Source organism: Aegilops tauschii, chromosome 4 (assembly GCF_002575655.3).
Source record: "Aegilops tauschii subsp. strangulata cultivar AL8/78 chromosome 4, Aet v6.0, whole genome shotgun sequence".
NCBI lineage: Eukaryota > Viridiplantae > Streptophyta > Magnoliopsida > Poales > Poaceae > Aegilops > Aegilops tauschii.
Genome location: NC_053038.3, coordinates 444798136 through 444816528, shown reverse-complemented (window position 1 = coordinate 444816528; position 18393 = coordinate 444798136). Strand labels below are relative to the sequence as shown.

Sequence of the window (18393 nt, the reverse complement as noted above, 5' to 3'; positions counted from 1 at the left end):
ATCCTATAACCCGGTCTCCCAACAACCACCATGAGACCGCTAAAATAGAAAACCTATCAAGGGCAAACCTTTGCCTTGCACATGATCCACTTGAGCTAGATGATGATGATCTTGTCCTCCTCAAGATGGACCACCTTTCTTGATTGCGTTGGGTCGATGGAGACTAGATTATTGCTCCCCCATACTCCACTATGGGTGAGAGACTCTTCGGCACATCTTCACAAGTCCACTGTGAAGGAAATATGCCCTAGAGGCAATAATAAAGTTATTATTTATTTCCTTAGATCATGATAAATGTTTATTATTCATGCTAGAATTGTATTAACCGGAAACATAATACATGTGTGAATACATAGACAAACAGAGTGTCACTAGTATGCCTCTACTTGACTAGCTCGTTGATCAAAGATGGTTATGTTTCCTAGCCATAGACATGAGTTGTCATTTGATTAACGGGATCACATCACTAGGAGAATGATGTGATTGACTTGACCCATTCCGTTAGCTTAGCACTCGATCGTTTAGTATGTTGCTATTGCTTTCTTCATGACTTATACATGTTCCTATGACTATGAGATTATGCAACTCCCGTTTACCGGAGGAACACGTTGTGTGCTACCAAATGTCACAACGTAACTGGGTGATTCTAAAGGTGCTCTACAGGTGTCTCCGAAGGTACTTGTTGGGTTGGCATATTTCGAGATTAGGATTTGTCACTCAGATTGTCGGAGAGGTATCTCTGGGCTCTCACGGTAATGCACATCACTTAAGCCTGGCAAGCATTGCAACTAATGAGTTTGTTGCGGGATGATGTATTACGGAACGAGTAAAGAGACTTGCCGGTAACGAGATTGAACTAGGTATTGAGATACCGACGATCGAATCTCGGGCAAGTAACATATCGATGACAAAGGGAACAACGTATGTTGTTATGCGGTCTGACCGATAAAGATCTTCATAGAATATGTGGGAGCCAATATGAGCATCCAGGTTCCGCTATTGGTTATTGACCGGAGACGTGTCTCGGTCATGTCTACATAGTTCTCGAACCCGTAGGGTCCGCACGCTTAAAGTTTCGATGACAGTTATATTATGAGTTTATATGTTTTGATGTACCGAAGGTTGTTCGGAGTCCGGGATGTGATCACGGACATGACGAGGAGTCTCGAAATGGTCGAGACATGAATATTGATATATTGGAAGCCTATGTTTGGATATCGGAAGTGTTCCAGGTGAAATCGGAATTTTACCGGAGTACCGGGAGGTTACCAAAACCCCCCGGGGGCTTAATGGGCCATAGTGGGCCTTAGTGGAAGAGAGGAGAGGCGGCCAGGGCAGGGCCGCACGCCCCTCCCCCCTAGTCCGATTAGGACAAAGAGAGGGGGGCGGCGCCCCCCCCTTTTCCTTCCTCTCTCCCTCCTCTTTCCCCCTCAACTCCTAGTCCAACAAGGAAAAGGGAGGGAGTCCTACTCCCGGTGGGAGTAGGACTCCTCCTGGCGCGCCCCTCCTGGCCGGCCGCGCCCCTCCCCCTTGCTCCTTTATATACGGGGGCAAGGGGGCACCCTAGAGACACAACAATTGATCATTGATCTTTTAGCCGTGTGCGGTGCCCCCTCCACCATAATCCACCTCAATAATATTGTAGCGGTGCTTAGGCGAAGCCCTGCGTCGGTAGAACATCATCATCATCACCACGCTGTCGTGCTGACGGAACTATCCCTCAAAGCTCGGCTGGATCGGAGTTCGAGGGACGTCATCGAGCTGAACGTGTGCTGAACTCGGAGGTGCCGTGCGTTCGGTACTTGGATCGGTCGGATCGTGAAGACGTATGACTGCATCAACCGCGTTGTCATAACGCTTCCACTTTCGGTCTACGAGGGTACGTGGACAACACTCTCCCCTCTCGTTGCTATGCATCACCATGATCTTGCGTGTGCGTAGGATTTTTTTTGAAATTACTACGTTCCCTAACAGTGGTATTAGAGCCTGGTTTTATGCGTTAATGTTATATGCACGAGTAGAACACAAGTGAGTTGTGGGCGATATAAGTCATACTGCTTACCAGAATGTCATACTTTGGTTCGGCGGTATTGTTGGATGAAGCGGCCCGGACCGACATTACGCGTACGCTTACGTGAGACTAGTTCTTCCGACGTGCTTTGCACAGAGGTTGCTGGCGGGTGTCAGTTTCTCCAACTTTAGTTGAACCGAGTGTGGTAAACCCGGTCCTTGCGAAGGTTAAAACATCACCAACTTGACAAACTATCGTTGTGGTTTCGATGCGTAGGTAAGAACGGTTCTTGCTAAGCCCAGTAGCAGCCACGTAAAACTTGCAACAGCAAAGTAGAGGACGTCTAACTTATTTTTGCAGGGCATGTTGTGATGTGATATGGTCAAGACATGATGCTAAATTTTATTGTATGAGATGATCATGTTTTGTAACCAAGTTACCGGCAACTGGCAGGAGCCATATGGTTGTCGCTTTATTGTATGCAATGCAATCGCCCTGTAATGCTTTACTTTATCACTAAGCGATAGCGATAGTCGTAGAAGCATAAGATTGGCGAGACGACAACGATGCTACGATGGAGATCAAGGTGTCGCGCCGGTGACGATGGTGATCATCACGGTGCTTCGGAGATGGAGATCACAAGCACAAGATGATGATGGCCATATCATATCACTTATATTGATTGCATATGATGTTTATCTTTTATCCATCTTATCTTGCTTTAATTGACGATAGCATTATAAGATGATCCCTCACTAAATTATCAAAGTATAAGTGTTCTCCCTGAGTATGCACCGTTGTGAAAGTTCTTCGTGCTGAGACACCACGTGATGATCGGGTGTGATAGGTTCTACGTTCAAATACAACGGGTGCAAAACAGTTGCACACGCGGAATACTCAGGTTAAGCTTGACGAGCCTAGCATATAACAGATATGGCCTCGGAACACGGAAACCGAAAGGTCGAGCGTGAATCATATAGTGGATATGATCAACATAGTGATGTTCACCGTGGAAACTACTCCATCTCACGTGATGATCGGACATGATTTAGTTGATATGGATCACGTGATCACTTAGAGGATTAGAGGGATGTCTATCTAAGTGGGAGTTCTTAAGTAATATGATTAATTGAACTTAAATTTATCATGAACTTAGTACCTGATAGTATCTTGCTTGTCTATGTTGATTGTAGATAGATGGCCCGTGTTGTTGTTCCGTTGAATTTTAATGCGTTCCTTGAGAAAGCAAAGTTGAAAGATGATGGTAGAAATTACACGGACTGGGTCTGTAACTTGAGGATTATCCTCATTGCTGCACAGAAGAATTATGTCCTGGAAGCACCGCTGGGTGCCAGACCTGCTGCAGGAGCAACACAAGATGTTATGAACGTCTGGCAGAGCAAAGCTGATGACTACTCAATAGTTCAGTGTGCCATGCTTTACGACCTAGAACCGGGTCTTCAACGACGTTTTGAACGTCATGGAGCATATGCGATGTTCCAGGAGTTGAAGTTAATATTTCAAGCAAATGCCCAGATTGAGAGATATGAAGTCTCCAATAAGTTCTACAGCTGCAAGATGGAAGAGCATAGTTCTGTCAGTGAGCATATACTCAAAATGTCTGGGTATAACAATCACTTGATTCATCTGGGAGTTAATCTTCCAGATGATAGCGTCATTGACAGAATTCTTCAATCACTGCCACCAAGCTACAAGAGCTTCGTGATGAACTATAACATGCAAGGGATGGATAAGACGATTCCCGAGCTCTTCGCAATGCTAAAGGCTGCGGAGGTAGAAATCAAAAAGGAGCATCAAGTGTCGATGGTCAATAAGACCACCAGTTTCAAGAAAAAGGGCAAAGGGAAGAAGAAGGGGAACTTCAAGAAGAACAACAAGCAAGTTGCTGTTCAGGAGAAGAAACCCAAGTCTGGACCTAAGCCAGAGACTGAGTGCTTCTACTGCAAGCAGACTGGTCACTGGAAGCGGAACTGCCCCAAGTATTTGGCGGATAAGAAGGATGGCAAGGTGAACAAAGGTATATGTGATATACATGTTATTGATGTGTACCTTACTAATGCTCGCAGTAGCACCTGGGTATTTGATACTGGTTCTGTTGCTAATATTTGCAACTCGAAGCAGGGGCTACGGATTAAGCGAAGATTGGCTAAGGACGAGGTGACAATGCGCGTGGGAAATGGTTCCAAAGTCGATGTGATCGCGGTCGGCACGCTACCTCTACATCTACCTTCGGGATTAGTTTTAGACCTAAATAATTGTTATTTGGTCCCAGCGTTAAGCATGAACAATATATCTGGATCTTGTTTGATGTGAGACAGTTATTCATTTAAATCAGAGAATAATGGTTGTTCTATTTATATGAGTAATATCTTTTATGGTCATGCACCCTTAAAGAGTGGTCTATTTTTGTTGAATCTCGATAGTGGTGATACACATATTCATAGTATTGAAGCCAAAAAGATGCAGAGTTGATAATGATAGTGCAACTTATTTGTGGCACTGCCGTTTAGGTCATATCGGTGTAAAGCGCATGAAGAAACTCCATACTGATGGACTTTTGGAACCACTTGATTATGAATCACTTGGTACTTGCGAACCGTGCCTCATGGGCAAGATGACTAAAACGCCGTTTTCCAGAACTATGCAGAGAGCAACAGATTTGTTGGAAATCATACATACAGATGTATGTGGTCCGATGAATGTTGTGGCTCGTGGTGGATATCGTTATTTTCTCACCTTCACAGATGATTTAAGCAGATATGGGTATATCTACTTAATGAAACATAAGTCTGAAACATTTGAAAAGTTCAAAGAATTTCAGAGTGAAGTTGAAAGCATCATAACAAGAAAATAAAGTTTCTACGATCTGATCGTGGAGGAGAATATTTGAGTTATGAGTTTGGTCTTCATTTGAAACAATGCGGAATAGTTTCGCAACTCACGCCACCCGGAACACCACAGCGTAATGGTGTGTCCGAACGTCGTAATCGTACTTTACTAGATATGGTGCGATCTATGATGTCTCTTACTGATTTACCGCTATCGTTTTGGGGTTATGCTTTAGAGACGGCCGCATTCACGTTAAATAGGGCACCATCAAAATCCATTGAGACGGCGCCTTATGAACTGTGGTTTGGCAAGAAACCATAGTTGTCGTTTCTTAAAGTTTGGGGCTGCGGTGCTTGTGTGAAAAAGCTTCAACCTGATAAGCTCGAACCCAAATCGGAGAAATGTGTCTTCATAGGATACCCAAAGGAGACTGTTGGGTACAACTTCTATCACATATCCGAAGGCAAGACTTTTGTTGCTAAATTCGGTATTTTTCTGGAGAAGCAGTTTCTCTCGAAAGAAGTGAGTGGGAGGAAAGTAGGACTTGATGAGGTAATTGTACCTGCTCCCTTATTGGAAAGTAGTTCATCGCAGAAACCAGTTTCTCCGACGCCTATACCAATTAGTGAGAAGTTAATGATGATGATCATGGAACTTCAGATCAAGTTATTACTGAACCTCGTAGGTCAACCAGAGTAAGATCCGCACCAGAGTGGTACGGTAATCCTGTTCTGGAGGTTATGTTACTAGACCATGACGAACCTACGAACTATGAAGAAGCGATGGTGAGCCCAGATTCCGCAAAATGGCTTGAAGCCATGAAATCTGAGATGGGATCCATGTATGAGAACAAAGTGTGGACTTTGGTTGACTTGCCCAATGATCGGCAAGCAATTGACAATAAATGGATCTTCAAGAAGAAGACTGACGCTGACGGTAATGTTACTGTCTATAAAGCTCGACTTGTTGAAAAAGGTTTTTGACAAGTTCAAGGGATTGACTACGATGAGACCTTCTCACCCGTAGCGATGATTAAGTCTGTCCGAATCATGTTAGCGATTGCCGCATTTTATGATTATGAAATTTGGCAAATGGATTTCTGGAAGAAGAGTTGTATATGATGCAACCGGAAAGTTTTGTCGATCCAAAGGGAGCTAACAAAGTGTGCAAGCTCCAGCGATCCATTTATGGACTGGTGCAAGCCTCTCGGAGTTGGAATAAACGCTTTGATAGTGTGATCAAAGCATTTGGTTTTGTACAGACTTTTGGAGAAGCCTGTATTTACAAGAAAGTGAGTGGGAGCTCTGTAGCATTTCTGATATTATATGTGGATGACATATTGCTGATTGGAAATGATATAGAATTTCTGGATAGCATAAAGGGATACTTGAATAAGAGTTTTTCAATGAAAGACCTCGGTAAAGCTGCGTATATATTGGGCATCAAGATCTATAGAGATAGATCAAGACGCTTAATTGGACTTTCACAAAGCACGTACCTTGACAAAGTTTTGAAGAAGTTCAAAATGGATCAAGCAAAGAAAGGGTTCTTGCCTGTGTTACAAGGTGTGAAGTTGAGTAAGACTCAATGCTCAACCACTGCAGAAGATAGAGAGAAGATGAAAGATGTTCCCTATGCTTCAGCCATAGGCTCTATCATGTATGCAATGCTGTGTACCTGACCTGATGTGTGCCTTGCTATAAGTCTAGCAGGGAGATACCAAAGTAATCCAGGAGTGGATCACTGGACAGCGGTCAAGAACATCCTGAAATACCTGAAAAGTACTAAGGATATGTTTCTCGTTTATGGAGGTGACAAAGAGCTCATCGTAAATGGTTACGTTGATGCAAGCTTTGACACTGATCCGGACGATTCTAAATCGCAAACCGGATACGTGTTTACATTGAACGGTGGAGCTGTCAGTTGGTGCAGTTCTAAACAAAGCGTCGTGGCGGGATCTACGTGTGAAGCGGAATACATAGCTGCTTCGGAAGCAGCAAATGAAGGAGTCTGGATGAAGGAGTTCATATCCGATCTAGGTGTCATACCTAGTGCATCGGGTCCAATGAAAATCTTTTGTGACAATACTGGTGCAATTGCCTTGGCGAAGGAATCCAGATTTCACAAGAGAACCAAGCACATCAAGAGACGCTTCAATTCCATCCGGCATTTAGTCCAGGTGGGAGACATAGAAATTTGCAAGATACATACGGATCTGAATGTTGCAGACCCGTTGACTAAGCCTCTTCCACGAGCAAAACATGATCAACACCAAGGCTCCATGGGTGTTAGAATCATTACTGTGTAATCTAGATTTGTGACTCTAGTGCAAGTGGGAGACTGAAGGAAATATGCCTAGAGGCAATAATAAAGTTATTATTTATTTCCTTATATCATGATAAATGTTTATTATTCATGCTAGAATTGTATTAACCGGAAACATAATACATGTGTGAATACATAGACAAACAGAGTGTCACTAGTATGCCTCTACTTGACTAGCTCGTTGATCAAAGATGGTTATGTTTCCTAGCCATAGACATGAATTGTCATTTGATTAACAGGATCACATCATTAGGAGAATGATGTGATTGACTTGACCCATTCCGTTAGCTTAGCACTCGATCGTTTAGTATGTTGCTATTGCTTTCTTCATGACTTATACATGTTCCTATGACTATGAGATTATGCAACTCCCGTTTACCGGAGGAACACTTTGTGTGCTACCAAACGTCACAACGTAACTGGGTGATTATAAAGGTGCTCTACAGGTGTCTCCGAAGGTACTTGTTGGGTTGGCGTATTTCGAGATTAGGATTTGTCACTCAGATTGTTGGAGAGGTATCTCTGGGCCCTCTCGGTAATGCACATCACTTAAGCCTTGCAAGCATTGCAACTAATGAGTTTGTTGCAGGATGATGTATTACGAAACGAGTAAAGAGACTAGCCGGTAACGATATTGAACTAGGTATTGAGATACCGATGATCGAATCTCGGGCAAGTAACATACCGATAACAAAGGAAACAACGTATGTTGTTATGCGGTCTGACCGATAAAGATCTTCGTAGAATATGTGGGAGCCAATATGAGCATCCAGGTTCCGCTATTGGTTATTGACCGGAGACGTGTCTCGGTCATGTCTACATAGTTCTCGAACCCATAGGGTCCGCACGCTTAAAGTTTCGATGACAGTTATATTATGAGTTTATATGTTTTGATGTACCGAAGGTTGTTCGGAGTCCCGGATGTGATCACGGACATGACGAGGAGTCTCGAAATGGTCGAGACATGAAGATTGATATATTGGAAGCCTATGTTTGGATATCGGAAGTGTTCCGGGTGAAATCGGAATTTTACCGGAGTACCGGGAGGTTACCGGAACTCCCCAGGGGCTTAATGGGCCATAGTGGGCCTTAGTGGAAGAGAGGAGAGGCGGCCAGGGCAGGGCCGCGCGCCCCTCCCCCCTAGTCCGATTAGGAACAGGAGAGGGGGCGGCGCCCCCCCTTTTCCTTCCTCTCTCCCTCCTCTTTCCCTCTCCACTCCTAGTCCAACAAGGAAAAGGGAGGGTGGGAGTAGGACTCCTCCTGGCGCGCCCCTCCTGGCCGGCTGCACCTCTCCCCCTTGCTCCTTTATATACGGGGGCAGGGGGCACCCTAGAGACACAACAATTGATCATTGATCTTTTAGCCGTGTGCGGTGCCCCCCTCCACCATAATCCACCTCGATAATATCGTAGCAGTGCTTAGGCGAAGCCCTGCGTCGGTAGAACATCATCATCGTCACCACGCCGTCGTGCTGACGGAACACTCCCTCAAAGCTCGGCTGGATCGGAGTTCGAGGGACGTCATCGAGCTGAACGTGTGCTGAACTCGGAGGTGCCGTGCGTTCGGTACTTGGATCGGCCGGATCGTGAAGACGTATGACTACATCAACCGCGTTGTCATAACGCTTCCGCTTTCGGTCTACGAGGGTACGTGGACAACACTCTCCCCTCTCGTTGCTATGCATCACCATGATCTTGCGTGTGCGTAGGAATTTTTTTGCAATTACTACGTTCCCTAACACATTGACATCACAATGTATGGCAAGCTTCAAGCACTTGATCTCTTCGTGATGCTCCACTTGAACTTGCACACGGCAATCTTGATGACGATCACCACTTGATGTCATCCTTTCCATGGGTTGTATGATATCTTCCTCTTGACGCAAGCCCATGGACATGTACCTAACCCCACATAGAACTCTCACATAGACCATGGGTTAGTACACAAAGTGCAATGGACAATGCTTACCATACCATGGGATCACTTGATCCCTCTCGGTACATCCTTTACGCTTTGTGAGTTGATCAACTTGATTCACTCTTGACTTAGTCTTGATCAATCTTGAATCTTTCCAACTCTCTTCGTTTGGATGATGTCTTGAAGGTAAACATGAATGATCACACAATCTTCTTCTTCAAGACATGCTTGCAATAAGCTCAACACTCACATGACCAATCTTTGGGTAATTCCTTAATAGCGCCTTGATCAACACATAAACTCCTTGAAACCAACACATGGACTTCAAGAAATGCCTATGGACAAATCCTTCAAATATAACTCAATGCAACCATTAGTCCATAGAGAATGTCATCAATTACCAAAACCACACATGGGGGCACCGCATGTCCTTTCAGCGGCTCCAGGACCTTAGATCTGAGGAACGGGTTGGAAGCATCAAGGTGAGACAACGAACGTACTCACCGCTGTCGGACGACCGTCTGCCGCGGGGCTTAGATCGGCGGTTTCCGACGACAACAGCGAGGGAGGGAATAGCAGTGGTGAAGGTTAGGACGGGCCTCCCCATGACGGCGACGAGTGCGAGCAGCCGTCGAAGGGTCAACACACGCCTACCGGAGAGGAGTTGCGGCTCCGGGACCTTAGATCTGAGAAACGGACCTTAGAGCTGAGGAACGGGTTGGAGGCACCGAGGTGAGGCAGCGCACGTCCTCGCCGTCGCCGGACGACAGTTCACCGCGGGGCTTAGACCGACGGCCTCCTCCGACGATGGTGAGGGAGGGAGTAGCAGTGGTGAAGGCTAGGAGCGATGGCGGTGCGGCCTCCGGAGTCGACCGTGAGCAACCCAAGAGGCAGGTTGTTGTACGCATCGTTTCGTGACTCCCCGTTGGTTTTGGTGTATATTTATGCTGGCATTTCGACTGGTCTCTTAAATGACCTTCCATTAGAGAAGATTGTTTTATAAGAAGCAAAGTTTTAGGTAGCCTTTTCATGACCATAGCTTGTTTTGTATTTTCCAGTACCAAAATGGCCATGGCTCAGGATCAGCAATAAGTTTCTATCTTAATTTGCACAAAACATTGCACTGGAAAAGATTGTTACTCCGTCCTATCCATATTAGTTGTCGTTCAAACAGATGTATCTAGCACTAAAATACGCCTAGATACATCTGTCTGAGTGACAAGTAATTTGGATTGGAGGTAGTAAGTTGATTAAGTCCTCCTGCGCATATGCCAAGTGCCCAAGTGGGGTTGTATGCACAAAGAAACACTCATGGAGAGAAACTTTGTTTTTTTGCTCCTTCAAACGTGCCCTATTCCTGGTTGTGGATATAGAGGCTTCACGGGATGTTGGTCAGGCCACTTTCTTGTCAACCATAGTACTGATTGCTTGCACTTCATCTACAGCCAGGCATTTCTAGTAAATTTGGGGGTGTCCCTGTCTTTTGTACTTCTTGAAGAGGACGATCACCCTGAACACAAACATGACGCCCTTGGTGGGTTTGCCTCAGGGCTGGCAATGTGAAATCAAAGCAGCTAGTAGGGGGAACCCTGAAAACAACATGCAACTGAAGGCCTCTGTCACAAACACAAAAGTGTGGGGAGGTCTATACCCTACAGAAGCCTTTCTTTTGGTTCCATATATGATTTCTGCAATTCTAGTAACCTCACTATGTCAATGCAAACATGTGTAGCATTGTAAACTTATTGTGCAAAGTAATTTCAGCAAGTACATCTATATATGTAAAAGCACTGGTTCCACCTGGCGATTACATCATTGTAAAGGCTAGTTTAAATGTAGTACAAAAGAGTTCCACGGTTCATTTATTTTATTCTCCAAATCCTTCTATACTACTCCATATCTCACTAATATTGTTTCATTAGCTACCTAGCTTATGAAACCCATTTACTCAGATTAACAGAGACACCATTCTCATCAGAAAGAAGGCCGATCCTCCACGGACGTGGATTTTTAGGACATGGTGCCACGCGAGGATGAAATCCGGGCGGTCCATGCATGCTATGAGATGAACACTTAATATAGCGCTTAAATGAATACCTGAACACTATGATAGGTTAATTCGACAAATACATGTATAGGAGGAGGTGGTTGGGCATCTTAAATGAAGCTGGATACAACCAAACCTCTCTTCATTAACTTCTCTGCAACTACTTATCGAGTAAATGTTGCTGATGGACTTGATGTTCAGCATTTTAAATACTGGCTGGAGCTGGGGAGTGCAGCAGCTTGATTAGACCATTTAACTTGGCTGGTGTAAAATGTCGTTAGAGCATTTTTATTCGATGCACGGTTTTCCTATTGCACGTATTGTTGTTGTTCATCTAATCACTTGCTCATCTTTGACATGCTTAGGAACTTGGGGTTATGCAGCTTAAACACGGGCACATGTTTTGCCCCACTCCCAAATAGGTTGTAACTACAACACATCAAACATGTGACAATGCAAACTTTCGGCTTGTGACTAACTGCAAACTGATGAGATTTTTCGTGAATGTGCATTGAAATATGAACTGCAAGTTGAATGAGAAAAATAATTTCATGTTCGAGATTTATAAGAAAATGAACTTCGACGAACATTAACTAAGACATGCATTTAAAAAATATAGAAGATGTTTTAAAATAGATATAGATTTTGTAATAGGCCTATGTCTTATCATCCCATTACTATTCCCTTGAGGTTTGCCCTACTCGCGCTACTCTAAGTAGTAATCACCACCTACCTGCTGACAATGTCATCGCTTAAATATAACTCGCTATGAACGTTATCTGTATTATATCTAGTTCATTATCTCCTAAAACAAGTGATTTATATTGAAGTGCTGTATATTACCATCATGTGCATCAATGTTTAATTAAAAGTGCTTAAGAAATCCAATTCATACACTAGTTTTTGTGCTAATCTAACTATAAAGCCCATCTGAGATGTTTATCGCTTTATAATATTGCACATGGTCTGTGTCGACCATTAAGGAGAGCGCATGCATTTTCAATGCGTTGGCAGAATATTAATTCATGCTGGGTGAATTGATAGCCTGCAAGCCATTAAACACTGACTTCGTGTGAATTAACGTCCGTCGACCGCATGTGGCCGTTTATGGCTGTTTTTCTGGGGGCCGTTAAAATATATCATTTCCTTGATACTGATTGTATGGAAAGATGGAAATTTATCATAATATCTGAATGGTTACTGTTTGTAACCAAGGCAAGCAAGTGCTAATGGTTGATCTTAACTGCAACGTTGCAAAGCTCAAGTGCTCAACTATTACATTTAGAAGCAGCTGGGTTGTGATCTTCATTATTATTACTGAAGGTACTTGATAAGGATGCAAATAATACTACTCTAGCTAATTAACTAGAACGTGATACATCTGGACTGGTGGGCTTGATAATGAGCCATAATCAACATCATTATGGTAGGATCAATGGCAAACGTAAATGCAGGTGGATGAGCACCATGCAGAGGAGTAGAACGAAGCATGAGCATCCCAGTTGGTCGAACAACGCAAGGTTAATGTATTGACTGTGTTGCTGCAACTGTCACTCCTGCCCATCTCCTCTCTCCTGAATGCGTTCTGACCCGCTCAATGCCGCATGTAGCCATTAAGACTGACAAAAACTCAATGCGTTCAGAGCAATAATAAGAAAGCTATACTACGTCGATACGGTGAAGAGAAGTTGGTATACACTATGTGTGTATTAAAACTGCACGAATCACGTGGTCGCTGACGGGCATGATTACATCCTCGCATGGCACCACGTCCACTCGCTGGCATTTGCGGTAGTTCAACAGCCAACTCCTTTTATCAGTGTAACATTGAGCTTGTGTATGGAACGTTCAGAGTGGCCGTTTAGTTAGTGCACTGTCGTACTCAGTGGCGAAGCCAATATATAGGCTGTGTAGTCAAATGACTACATAGCTTTGTGGAAAAAGTATCATATATAAGCATAAATCATGCAAAAAATAATACAAAATTTGTAGAAATACATATATCTTGACAACACAAGATTGAGTTGACTACACGTGATTAAAATCCTGGCACCGCCACTGGTCGTACTAGTTTGTGCATAGCCGTTCATCAGCTTGCAACGTCGAGCTAGCTAGCAATGAGCGCGTTTGCAACTGCTTCAAATGGCGCATACAAGCTATTGCCAAACAGGTCCACAATATTCTCAATACTTCAAAGTTCTTTCTTATGTCAAGACCGTGGTATTTTGTGCCTACATGCTAAATTACTGTAGTTCTTCAATACTTTGCTCAAACATAGTGAACTCCAGATTCCGTCCAGAAGGCTAAAGCCATGTGATCTCTACCATGTTTTGGTGTATATTTAAGCTGGCATTTGGACTGGTCTCTTAAATGACCGACGATTAGAGAAGATGTTTGATAAGAAGCAAAGTTTTAGATAGCCCTTGCATGATCACAGCTTGTTCTGTGTTTTCCTGTGCCAAAATGGCTATGTAGTATGCTTTTCCTGCTGGCCCAGGCTCAGCAACAGCAATAGGTGTCACCGTTTGTTCTCATGATGCTATCTTGATTTGCACGAAACATTGCACTGGAAAAAGATTGTTTAAGTCGATTAAGTCCTCCTGCGCATATGCTAGTAGGGGGAATCCTGAAAACTGACAAACACAAAGGAGTGGGAAGGTCTATACCCTACAGAAGCCATTCTTTTGGTTCCATATATGGTTTCTGCAGTTCTAGTAACCTCACTGTCTCGAGCCGATTTTCTTCTTCTTTTGGTTCCATATATTTTCTCCTTGTCTCAATGCAAACGTGTGTAGCACTAGCACAGTAGCAGTGTAAACTTATTGTGCAAAGCAATTTCAGCAACTACATGCATGTAAAAGCACTGGTTCCACACCTGGCAATTATAACATTGTAAATGCTGGTATAAATTTACAGAAGGGTTTCACAGTTCATTAATTTTATTCTCCAAATCTTCAATACTACTCCATATCTCACTAATATTGTTTTTTAAAACCAAAGGTAGACAGACACTAATATTGTTTCATTAGCTATCTAGCTTATGAAACCCATTTACTCAAATCAACAGAGACACCATTCTGATCATAAAGCAGGTCGATCCTGCACGGGGTATACACGTGCGACTCCTGCACGCAAGCCGGGAAACGCTGGTCCCGTGGTGCCAACCGAAGATAACCAAGGTACTCAAGCTTGGAAGTGCTCAGGTAGTAGGCATAAGCGCGACGCTCGTACTGGTGGCCCAAGAAGACGATCTCCTTGCGAGGATGATACCCCAAGAAATCCAACCAACCAATGTACCAGCCTAGGGCGACGCCTTCTTCTTCTTCTTCTTCTTCTTCAGCGACATTGGTGCCATCATCATCGTCGTTGTCAGAGTCCCATTCGTGGTATCCCTGCTCCGTCGACGATTCGAGTATCCTGGGATCCTCCAGGACCCAATACTTTTGTGCGTTTTGGAAGTTTTTGCGTATGAGTTGCCTGATGGAGGGCTCGAGGTCGGCGTGATGCGCCATCTCCCACACCGGCGTTGCCGTCGGTAATTCCTCGGTCAGTACCCATACCTGAAACTTTAGGCAGTCGACATTGGTGTAGTAAACCCCCATCCGAGACTTGCTCAGGTACGGTGTAGCCCACCTATGCTCGGCGACTTTGGTAACTCCTGGGGTTTTTATCACCACATACTTTCCCGTCAGCAGCGACAACCTGCAGCGATAATAATTTAGCAAGCAAATTATTAGTAGCTAGGTGGGCTATGTGATGCTGCTAGTGCTATGATGATTGGTTCATGTACGTACCTGACGATGAAACCACCGCGGCAATGGACATATAGCGATTGCCGCCAGTAGACGGCGTGGCGACGGCGCGGCCGGCAATGACCAAATCCCATTCCGTAGCCGGGTGACAGTGGATCCGACCACATGTCGGCCACCGTCCCCGCGGCGCCGCCTTCCCGGACGAACGCCCTGTCGCTCCACCTTCCGGTCTCGGACGAGAACACTTGCGCCACGTATGGCGACGGCGGCCACTCCATAAGCCCCAAGGTGTCCTTCGCCTCGACGTGCTCGCTCTGACGGGGTCTCGCACGCTTCCGCGGTTCGTCCTCCGAGTCCCAGGACAGCCAGTCCTCCCCATCGTCGGTTTCGTCGTCGGTGTCGATCTGAGGCGGCGGTAGCGACTCTTGCGTCCGCGAAGAAGAGCCGCCCCACGTTGAACGGCGGCGGCGGCGGTGAGTCGGCAGGTTCGGGGGGCTGGGGCTCGCCTGGCAACTCGGGGAGCACCAGCACCTCGTGGTGGAGAGACACAAAGGGATCGAACACGAGGTAGGCGCCGGAAGCGACTTCCCGGGGCCCCGAGCTCGGCGCGGGCGGCAGCACCGCTGACCTCCGCGTGGCCGGGTTGTAGATGAAGCGCGTGCCCTCATCGGCCTCGCACAGGAGGAGCCCGTTGCAGTGGTCCACGAAGGAGGTGCACCAGCTGGTCGGCGCGTCGGCGAGACGGGTGTCGAAGCCGATGGCGGGCCCGCCGCGCGCGAAGAAGTAGGTGTCGCGCAAGCTTTCGGCCACGTTGATGAAGGCGCCGCGCGGCACGCCCGGCAGGAGGTGCGGGAGGACCAGCCTGCGGGCGTCGATGGTGGCGCGCCAGTCCGCACAGACGCGCCTGCATGCGGCGAGGTGGCGCGGCGGGACGCGGCGGAGGATGTCGGCGAGCACCTCTTCTGGGAGATCCATCCGCCAGCGGGTTCTCCGGATCTGCGGACGTACTCTGCGAGGCTTTATTTTTTTGAGCCAGGGCTATTTCGCCCATACCGATTTCTTATACGTCCGCGGCCCGGCCCAGTAAGGAGGTTTTTGTAGGTACGGTCCTTTTGCCTAAAAAAGAGAAAAGGGTACTGTCTTCTTTGTTTTTTTTTCTCTTTTTCGTTTTCTTTGGTTTTATTTGTTTTTCTGCCGGTTTACTTTGGTTTCCTTTTTCAATAAATTGCTTTGATTTTCCAGTCTCCTCGAAGGTTTTTGTTTTTGTTTTTCTTTGCTGTAGGTTCTTGTAGGTCCAGTTTATACTTGTTTTATCTCTGAAACATGAGCCTCCTCTATTTTTAGTTGCATTCTCCCATGTTTTGATGCTTGTTGTTGATCAACATAATTGATGAAAAAATAGAAAATTCACTAATGTGAAAAATGCCTCTGGTGTGATTTGATTGTGTATGCTGTCGTGGAAAAACACAGTGAGTAATCTAGTGTTTCTGAATTCCTCTCAAATGTAGCCAAAAAAATGCTGCAGGAAGATAAAATGTAGAGTTTCTGTTGAGTTGATATTTTCTGTATCTGATTTTCTGAAACAATATAAAAATTTGTTGATTCTATGGAGAGATAAAATGACTATTGCACAAAAACTCTGTTGCAGGAAGATGGACCTGAAGGGGAAGAGAGCTATGTCCAATGCAATATTTTTGTTGGTGGTGCTGAAGATTCAGAGGGGTTGTTGCATGCTGATGATTCAATGCACGATGATTCAGATGATGGAGGTGTTTCATCGCAGCCACTGCCGCCCTATGTTGGTATGGTTTTTGACACACTTGAGGATGCTCAGAAATTCTACAACGACTATGCCTTCAAGTTGGGGTTTGGGACACATATATCTTCTTCAAAATTCAGCCAAAAGAAAGAGGATGCAATAATGATCAAGAGGGTCTTTGGGTGTGTGCACTCTAACAAGCCCGATAAAATGAAAACCGAGTAGCCCATCAGAAACAACTATAGGAGGCAGCCTAGTGAAGGAATAGATGTAACAAGAAAACGCCAAAAAAACAGTGCTCCATCATGATTGTAAAGCGATATGATTGTTGGGCTAATGCAGGAGAGATGGACAATAACTTGCTTTTTTGCGGAGCATATACATCCATTGATGGAACAGCCAGAGCGTGTTAGGTACTACCGCTCGCACCGCAGTATACCTGCCGAGGATTACTAACTCTTGTTGATGTTGCATGATGTGAACATATCAAATTCAGATTGCATGGGCGTACTTGGTAGGATCCATGGAGGTGACACCAGGTGTTGGGGAACGTAGTAATTTCAAAAAAAATCCTACGCACACGCAAGATCATGGTGATGCATAGCAACGAGACGGGAGAGTGTGTCCACGTACCCTTGTAGACCGAAAGCGGAAGCGTTAGCACAACGCGGTTGATGTAGTCGTATGTCTTCACGATCCGACCGATCAAGTACCGAACGCACGGCACCTCCGAGTTCTGCACACGTTCAACTCGATGACGTCCCTCGAACTCCGATCCAGCCGAGTGTTGACGGAGAGTTTCGTCAGCACGACGGCGTGGTGACGATGATGATGTTCTACCGACGCAAGGCTTCGCCTAAGCACCACTACGATATTATCGAGGTGGATTATGGTGGAGGGGGGCACCGCACACGGCTAAGAGATCAAAAGATCAATTGTTGTGTCTATGGGGTTCCCCCCTCCTCCGTATATAAAGGGGGGAGGAGGAGAGGGCCGGCCAAGGGGGTGGCGCGCCCTAGGAGGGGGAAACCTACTCCAAGTAGGTTTGCCCCTCCCTTTCCTAGTCCAAGAAGGAGGGGAAGGAAGGAGTGGGAGAGGGGAAAGGCAAGGGGGGCGCCGCCCCCCCTTCCTTGTCCTATTCGGACTCAAGGGGAGGGGGCGCGCCTCTTGCCCTCGCCGGCCCCTCTATCTCTCCACTAGGGCCCAACAAGGCCCATTAGTTCCCGGGGGGGTTCTGGTAACCCCCGGTACTCCGATAAATGTCCGAAACCTTCTGGAACCTTTCCGGTGTCCAAACATAGTCGTCCAATATATCAATCTTTATGTCTCGACCATTTCGAGACTCCTCTTCATGTCCGTGATCACATCCGGGACTCCGAACAACCTTCGGTACATCAAAACACATAAACTCGTAATATAACCGTCATCGAACTTTAAGCGTGCGGACCCTACGGGTTCGAGAACTATGTAGACATGACCGAGACACGTCTCCGGTCAATAACCAATAGCGGAACCTGGATGCTCATATTGGCTCCCACATATTCTACGAAGATCTTTATCGGTCAAACCGCATAACAACATACGTTGTTCCCTTTGTCATCGATATGTTACTTGCCCGAGATTCGATCGTCGGTATCTCAATACCTAGTTCAATCTTGTTACCGGCAAGTCTCTTTACTCGTTCTGTAATACATCATCCCGCAACTAACTCATTAGTTTCAATGCTTGCAAG

General features: G+C 45.6%; 1 pseudogene; it reads left to right on the top strand.

The window, feature by feature from the left end:
- The first annotated feature begins 10208 nt into the window (after nucleotides 1-10208).
- On the top strand, nucleotides 10209-10843 carry LOC141021948 (E3 ubiquitin-protein ligase SINA-like 4; annotated as a pseudogene).
- The last annotated feature ends 7550 nt before the right edge of the window (nucleotides 10844-18393 follow it).